The following is a 7,850-nucleotide window of genomic DNA, read 5'->3' as shown; positions in this document are numbered from 1 at the left end:
CCTCTTCCCCTGGTTCTGTTCGTACCCCAGCGAAAACGATAAAGTAAAAGCATAGTCGTCAATTTGAACAGTCGGAGTAAACTTTCGTGTGCGGGTACGCCTTCTCTAACGGTCTTAAACACACACTATGCAGATGACTAATGTTTCCATCTGAGGGTGAACTTGCCTCTTTGGGGCTTTCAAAGGTTAACCGTCTCAAACATTGCCTGTTCTGGGCGTGAATTTTCGGCGTGTCTGACTTCAATTCCAATGCGCAAATATGGTGCGCGCAGCTGCATTGAGTCTTTGTCATGCTGGAGTGATGGCGGCGCCAGTATGTTGAGTCGTTTTCTGGGCTTCTTTATCGGGCCAAACGTCGTGAATTGAACTTTGCTCCACGGTCAGGAACTGGACGCGAGGCGCTGCCAAAATTGATTTCTTGCTGGCGGGATGACTCTGCATGATGCTCCGGAGAAGTTATTGGAATTAAGGCGCTTGGTTGATACGCCGGAGTTTGACCTTCCCTTAGGGCTGCACTGGTATGCTTTTGGCCTGAAGTCGCCACTTCGACTTAGGCTTTCCAGACTTGGCGTGTTTGGTGGGGTTCTTCTTCTCCACCTCCTTATTGCAGCTTTCTACGGGCTTTCTGAGGTTGAGCCCGTGGCCTTGCGCCTGACATCGCGCGCGCTTGCGAATGCGCTCCTCGAGCGTCGACGGGTTCGTTTTGACGCGGACGCCATTCGTTCTTTGGCGGGCTTGGAAAGTCCGCCGTTTCCATTGGTGATTGAGGCTGTTTGCCTCCTTCTGTTCTTCAACCTTGTTTCCGCGTTGTAGCGAGCTCCGTCATAGACTCCCATCGCCTTAGCGAGTTGCCGCGCAAGGGCGTTGACGACGCCCTCTGGCGGGCTCTGCTTTGAGAGAGTCAACAACGGCCAGCTGAACCAGATTGGAGGGCGTGCTCGGGAGCATGGGCTGACGGCTGGATTGGAGGTCGTGGAATTTCATTACTGACGGGCAACTCGGCGTCAGTATGCGTTTTGAGAGCCTTCGTGGGCCTTCGCGCGAGCAGCTTCAAACCAACGAGCTTTTATCTCCCGGGAAGGAGAACTTCTTAGACTTGGCCGGGGGGAAGTAGATCGCGGGACGACGGAAGCGTACTCCTCGAACTTGGCTTGGTCGAACTCGTACTCGAGCGCTCTCCGACACGACTTGGGATTCGCAAATCGCCGCTGCGACGCATCGATGCTCGTTGGCGGAGATTCGTCGGCGGTCGCACTGTGCGTCGCCAGATTGTCGGCAGGGGCGAAACTGTTAGTCCTTTTTCATTGAAATAATTGTCATCTTGACTTACAAAGATCGCGTCTTTTTATAGATCCGGTGTACAACTAAATCAAAGAATAAAAATAAAAATTACCAATTCCTTATTTGCCGAACGAATCGGCTTGAGATCCTGTTTTGGGCAGTCGTGCCTCGCTTTGGTGGTTTTTGCCGACGCGACGGGCGTTAAATCCGTGGACCACCGCGCGATTAGCATCCGGTCGGATCTACAGCGATTATACGGGTATTATTCGCACGAAGGGAATAATAGCCGGAGGATTAGTCCCCCAGGGAATATCGCTCAGATCTTCGGGATCTAAGAACCCCAAGCTTAGATCGGAGTGTGAATATCGTGTAGATCTCGATCTGTCTTGTCTGCGCTCTGCGAAATCCTGCCTTTCTGATGCGGGTAGCTCGCGCGAGGATCAGATCTGTACGTGCAAGTCTTCAGTCTTCAAGCTCTGAGTTCACTCTTCAATCCGCGGCAGAGTTTTGGCTCTTGAAATTCCAATCCTCCGAAAATGAACCTTGGCCTGGCCTATTTATGGGCTTTGTGAACTGTGCCGGCAAGAGACATGTCGGCCACTGTCCGGCACTGTCGGGCCGCACCTCTGGGTTGGGCCGCGCACTGTGCCGAGACACCGAAGGTGCATCGTCTCTGGCGAACGCCACCCCGCGAGGTTGCTTTCGGCACCGAGCCACCTGCAGGGTGGGCTCGGCGCCTTCGCCGAGCCACCCCAGAGGTGGTCGGCCACCGAGTTCACCTCAAGGGTGCTCGGCTTGGCGCAGAGAGCCACCTTGAGGTGGCTCGCTTGCGCGGGCGCACGCTTTGAGGTGGCTCGGCACGCGGAGCCACTCATGGTGGCTCGATCAAGGCCGAGCCAGTTATGAGGTGGGCTGCGGGCTTTGGGGTAGAGCCCGCGGGGGCGGATGGTGTTTCGGCGATTTGTTTCGAGTTGTGTCGCGTTTTCCGTTTTGTCGTGATTCGGTTGATGAGACTGGCTGATTGGTTTGTTCGATTTGGGCAGTAGTCCGGATTCCTGATTTGGCAGTAATCCGCGTTCTGAGTTCGAGGTCCCGAAACTGATCTTGATTCGAGTTCGTGGAATTCGTCCGAAGTCTGTTCTCGTTGATGACTGCGTTGATTCTTAACATTGGTCTTGGATTCCGAAGCGCGTATGGGCTGGCAGTTAGCGTGTTGTCCGTGGCGATTCGTGCGATCTCGGTCGCCGACGCCTCGTTGGTTCGTCAGTTTGTGCCGAGCTATGCTAGGGGACCTATAAGCAATTTTATATGCCTACACTCGATGTGTCTTGATAATGTCACTAAAGGGCTATATGATAACCCTGACTTGTATATGCCACTTTAATCATTTTGTCTGACAAAAAAACAGGTACAAGATCCATGCGGAGCGACACTTGTCATCCCCGCGGGAACAGGGGGTGGAAAAGAAGTCGTCTACGGCAAAGGAAAAGAAGCTCCGATACCCGATCACTTCTTAGAAGAGGAAGATGATGATGATAAACCTGCTCCTCACTTATTTAGATATGACGCAAAAGCGCGCGATCTAATGGAAGGGTCTTTGCTTCGGTCGAGGCCCGCGAGTTCCACCTCGAATGGCCTATGTACCAAAGGGAAAACCCGATGATTATTATCGCCACAAAAGAGGTCTTGGTTATGTATCCTCATCCGACGACGAGTGTTGCTGGCAAGTCATCGATCAAATTGCTAACAAAGCTAGAAACGGATACTCTTCTGATTCTTCAGCTTGGGATTCCGATACTAGTATCGGTGAGATGTTCAAAAAGTTGATGTCGAACATGGTTACGGTCGACCCTACCACAATAGAGGAGGACGACCAGATGCCGACATGGGAAGATCCTTGGGTTCATCACCTAAACATGCAGTATGGTGATAGGTTCGAACAAAGAGAACCTCCTACCGAAGATCAAGTACTCCAGGTGAATATGGGCAGCGAAGATAATCTGAAGCCAATATTCATTAGCGACAGCCTCCCGCCTGAAGAGAAAGAAGAGTTAATCTCTCTTATTAGGGAATACGTTAAACAACAACAAAGACGGTTTCGTCCGCAAATGATGGAGGCGATCGAAGCTGAGGTTAAAAAGCTTGTCGACTCGGGCTTCATTAGGGAAGAGCAACATCCAGAATGGCTTGCCAATATTGTCCCGGTCCTTAAGAAGAACGGGAAGATCAGGTTTTGTATTGACTTTAGAGACCTCAACGCTGCTTGCCCAAAAGATGATTTTCCCCTTCCCATCACGGATGTTATCATTGACAATACGTGCGGATTCGAGAGAATGTCTTTTATGGATGGTTTCTCTGGTTATAACCAAATAAAGATGCATCCAGATGATGAAAAGCATACCGCATTTAGAACGCCTCTCGGCGTTTTCTGCTACACAGTTATGCCCTTCGGCTTAAAGAATGCAGGTGCTACATATCAGCGAGCCATGTCAAAGATCTTTCAGGAGCATCTCCGAAAGACTGTCGAATGCTACGTAGATGATTTGGTCGTGAAAAGTCGTGATAAAAAAGATCACATTAAGGACTTGAAGACCATGTTCGACTTGATGCGAGCCCATCAATTGAAAATGAATCCTACCAAGTCTTTCCTCGGAATGTCCAGTGGTAAATTCCTGGGATTTGTCGTCACTACCAAAGGTATTCACATCGACCCCGATAAGGTAAAGGCAATTAATGAATTGCAGCCTCCGAGAAACCTCAAGGAGCTCAGAGGATTGCCAGGACGGTTGGCTTACATCCGCCGGTTCATCTCGAACCTCTCAGGAAAATGTCAACCATTCTCCAAGCTCACAAAGAAGGGCGTGTCATTTGTATGGGATGAAGCTTGTCAAAAGACATTCGAGAGTATTAAAGAATATCTCTCAAAACCTCCTGTACTCGTCGCACCGAAATCAGGCAAACCGTTCTTGATTTCTGTCAAGGCGACGAGCCACTCATTAAGTGCATTACTTGCCCAAGATGATGATAACGGTCACAAGCAGGCAGTGTATTATTTAAGCCAAACCATGGTAGGCGCTGAATCTCGATATCCCATGATCGAGAGAGAGTGCCTCGCTTTAGTTTTCGCTATTCAGAAGATGCGGCATTACCTGGTTGGACAGACCATTTATGTCATCTCTAAAGTTAACCCGGTTCGAGTATTCATGACTCAACCATCTTCCATGAGCTGGCGATTAGCAAAATGGGCCTTACTCTTGTCCCAATACAACTTGCATTTTAAACAACAGAAGTCAGTAAAAGGACAGGCCATCTGTGATCTCCTGGCAGACAATCCAACTATGGATACCGCCGAGATATATGACGACCTACCTGATGAAACCCACGAAGTCAACGCGACTTCACACCAACAAGTATGGCGTTTATACTTCGACGGTGCTTCACGAGCAACGAATGTAGCGAGTGCTCCTGGAAGTTCTAAGATTTCTTCCGGAGTTGGAGTTGTCTTAGTTTCCCCAGGAAAACACGTGATGCCTCGAGCTTACTCGTTGACTAAACCGTGCTCCAATAACGTAGCCGAATATAATGCATTACTCATAGGACTCAGTTTCACCAAAGAACTGGGGTTGAGTATCTCGAAGCCTTCGGTGATTCTCAACTGATAGTTAAACAAGTTCAGGGAGAGTACGAGGTCCGAAGTCAGGATTTAATACCATACCATAAGATGGCAGTGGAGATGGCAGAATCATTCGAAGGATTCTTTATCGAACATATTCCACGGTTACAAAATACCTACGCAGATGCATTAGCGGCATTGGCCGTATCCCTGGCGCAACCTCCTGAAACAGAACAGTTTGTTACAGTGAGGACTCACCAACTCCTAGTGCCGATCTACAATGAAGATAGCGAAGAAGAAGAGATTAAGGAAACACACTCAACCCAAATTGAGTTTGAACCCCGAGATTGGCGTTTCCCCATCATCGATTACGTCTTACATGGAATCCTACCAGAAGACATGACACCAACCTGGCCCCAAGCTTTATGACCGCATCAGAAGAATGAGATATTTTTGGCCTTTCATGATGAGTGATGCAATCACATACGCCCGAAAGTGTCACGCATGTCAAGTACATGCGAATTATATGCACCAACCTCCGGAGCATCTGCATCCTTCGGTTACGTCATGGCCGTTCGAGACCTGGGGAATGGAGATTGTTGGTCCTATAAATCCCCCGTCAGTCAAAGGTGACCGGTTCATCCTAGCGATTACCGACTACTTCTTCAAATGGGCTGAGGCAATTCCACTCAGAGAAGTTAAAACGAGCAATATCATTACATTCATCAAGCACCATATCATCTACCGACATGGTGTACCAAGACGAATCGTACATGACAATGGTCCTCAATTCGTCAGCAACGCCTTCATCAGGTTTTGCGAAAAGTTTAAAATTCAGGACATCTCGTCGACAGCTTACAATCCCACAGCAAATGGATTGGCCGAAGCCTTCAATAAGACTATCATAAAGCTTTTGTCAAAACTCGTGAAAACTAATAAACGAGATTGGGATGACAAGCTTGGCGCGGCTCTATGGGCCTATCGGACCACGGTGCGCACACCGACGGGAGCAACCCCGTATTCACTGGTATACGGATGTGAAGCCGTTCTTCCATTGGAGATTCAAATCCCGTCACTTCGAATTACCCTCGCGACTCAAATGACGACCGAAGAACAGCATCAGAAACGCCTTGAAGAACTTGAGAGACTAGACGAGAAGCGTTTAGAAGCTCAACAGCATATCGAATTCTACCAAGCTAGAATCTCCCGAGCTTTCGATAAAAAGGTTCGACAACGGAGTTTCAAAGAAGGGGATTTGGTTCTAGCTGAAAGGCGGCCTATGATCCTTAACTCCAAGAAGAAAGGTAAATTTGAGCCCAAATGGGAGGGACCATTCGTAGTAGAGACAGTCTACTCGAGTGGCGCATATCGCCTAGTCACCAAGGACGGCGACCGGCTTATGATGCCGATAAACGGCAAATTCCTGAAAAAATACTATCCTTAGTATCTTCAGGATAACCAATGCATTGGGAAGTTCCTGGAAGAATACCACATGGGGTATTCTTAGGGAAAACCCAGTCACTGTAGAAGTGATGAATAAGAAATCCACGTCCGAACTCTGAATGTCGGAATGTTTTTTTTTCTTATTGTCAAATTCTCTAACTCTCATGAGTTATTTTTGTGAGACGAGATTCAATCCTTAGATAGGTTAAGCTTTCCTCACCAAACCATCCGCTGATCAAATTAATCGATGGTGGATTCACCAAAATTTCTATCCGCCAGTCATTGGCAATTCTCAGACTCAATATGTTAGGTCCTAATCACCTAGCAGTAAAGTCCTCCTTTGAGTGATAATACGAGTTGGCATTTTCATCGCTGCCTGTATTCTACTCTCTTCGCTTTCAGGTCAAACCTATAAAAGTTAGGGCCAAAGCCAAATTCCTCTCTCGATTCCTTCCATGAACGAGAGGTCCACTTTCAAGTCGAACAATCAAACCTATAAAAGTTAGGATTGTTCCCAATCTCACTTAGTCAAGCCTACAAATAGTTAAGACTAAGACTGAGTCATTCCTTTTCGATAAACGAAAATCCGCCTTTGTTCCTTTTTCCACCAAACCTATAAAAGTTAGGGTCGAAATTGGGCTTTCTCCTCAATGAATGAGGGATTCTTTTGATTCAAATGACCAATCCTATAAAAGTTAGGGCCGTTCGAACTTTTCCGATTCTCGGAGTGGAGATCCCACTCTTAGTTTCATCTTTTCGGATTCTGGGGGTGGAGATCCCACCTTGAGTTTCCTTTCCAACTGTAGACAGAATATAAAATTCTTCCTCTTCAGTACTGGGAGATAGAATATAAAATTCTTCCTCTCCCATTTTCCAGTCTGTCTTTGTTCTTAGAAAAGACACAATTCTCAACTTCCAATCCGCGCACTTGGTGCACGGGGAATTTTATCTCAACTCCTAAATAGAGATAAGTCTACGCCTAACACGCGTTGCCGGTTTAGTCTTTCACCGATTGAAAAAGACACCAGAATCCTGTCTGGGGAATTTTATCTCAACTCCTAAATAGAGATAAGTCTACACCTAACACGCGTTGTCGGTTTAGTCTTTCACCGATTGAAAAAGACACCAGAGTATAATTCTGGGGACTTTCATCCCGAATCCTAAGTAGGGATGAGTCAACACCTAACACGTGCTGTCAGGTAGCCTATTCCCGTAACAAGGGTGAATCCTATGTATTCGAAATCATAGCACAAAGTCTCAGAGAATTCACTCTCTTAGCACAACGTTACATGCGGAACGGATTCAGACAATCCGCATGCTAGCCCGATTTCAAACGGTAATCGGTAAAGGCACATCAAACTCGTTGAAGGCTGGGGGTTTGCCAAAAATCCCAAAGTCTATGTCTAACACGCACCTAAGAAGGGATAAGTCATCGTCTAATACGCGGTGCGGGGTACCTTTTCCCTATAACAAATGGTTAAGTCTATGTATTCGAAATCATAGCATCAAGTCT

This window comes from Asparagus officinalis, chromosome 3, assembly GCF_001876935.1.
Source record: "Asparagus officinalis chromosome 3, Aspof.V1, whole genome shotgun sequence".
Lineage (NCBI taxonomy): Eukaryota > Viridiplantae > Streptophyta > Magnoliopsida > Asparagales > Asparagaceae > Asparagus > Asparagus officinalis.
This window is presented reverse-complemented; position numbering follows the sequence as displayed.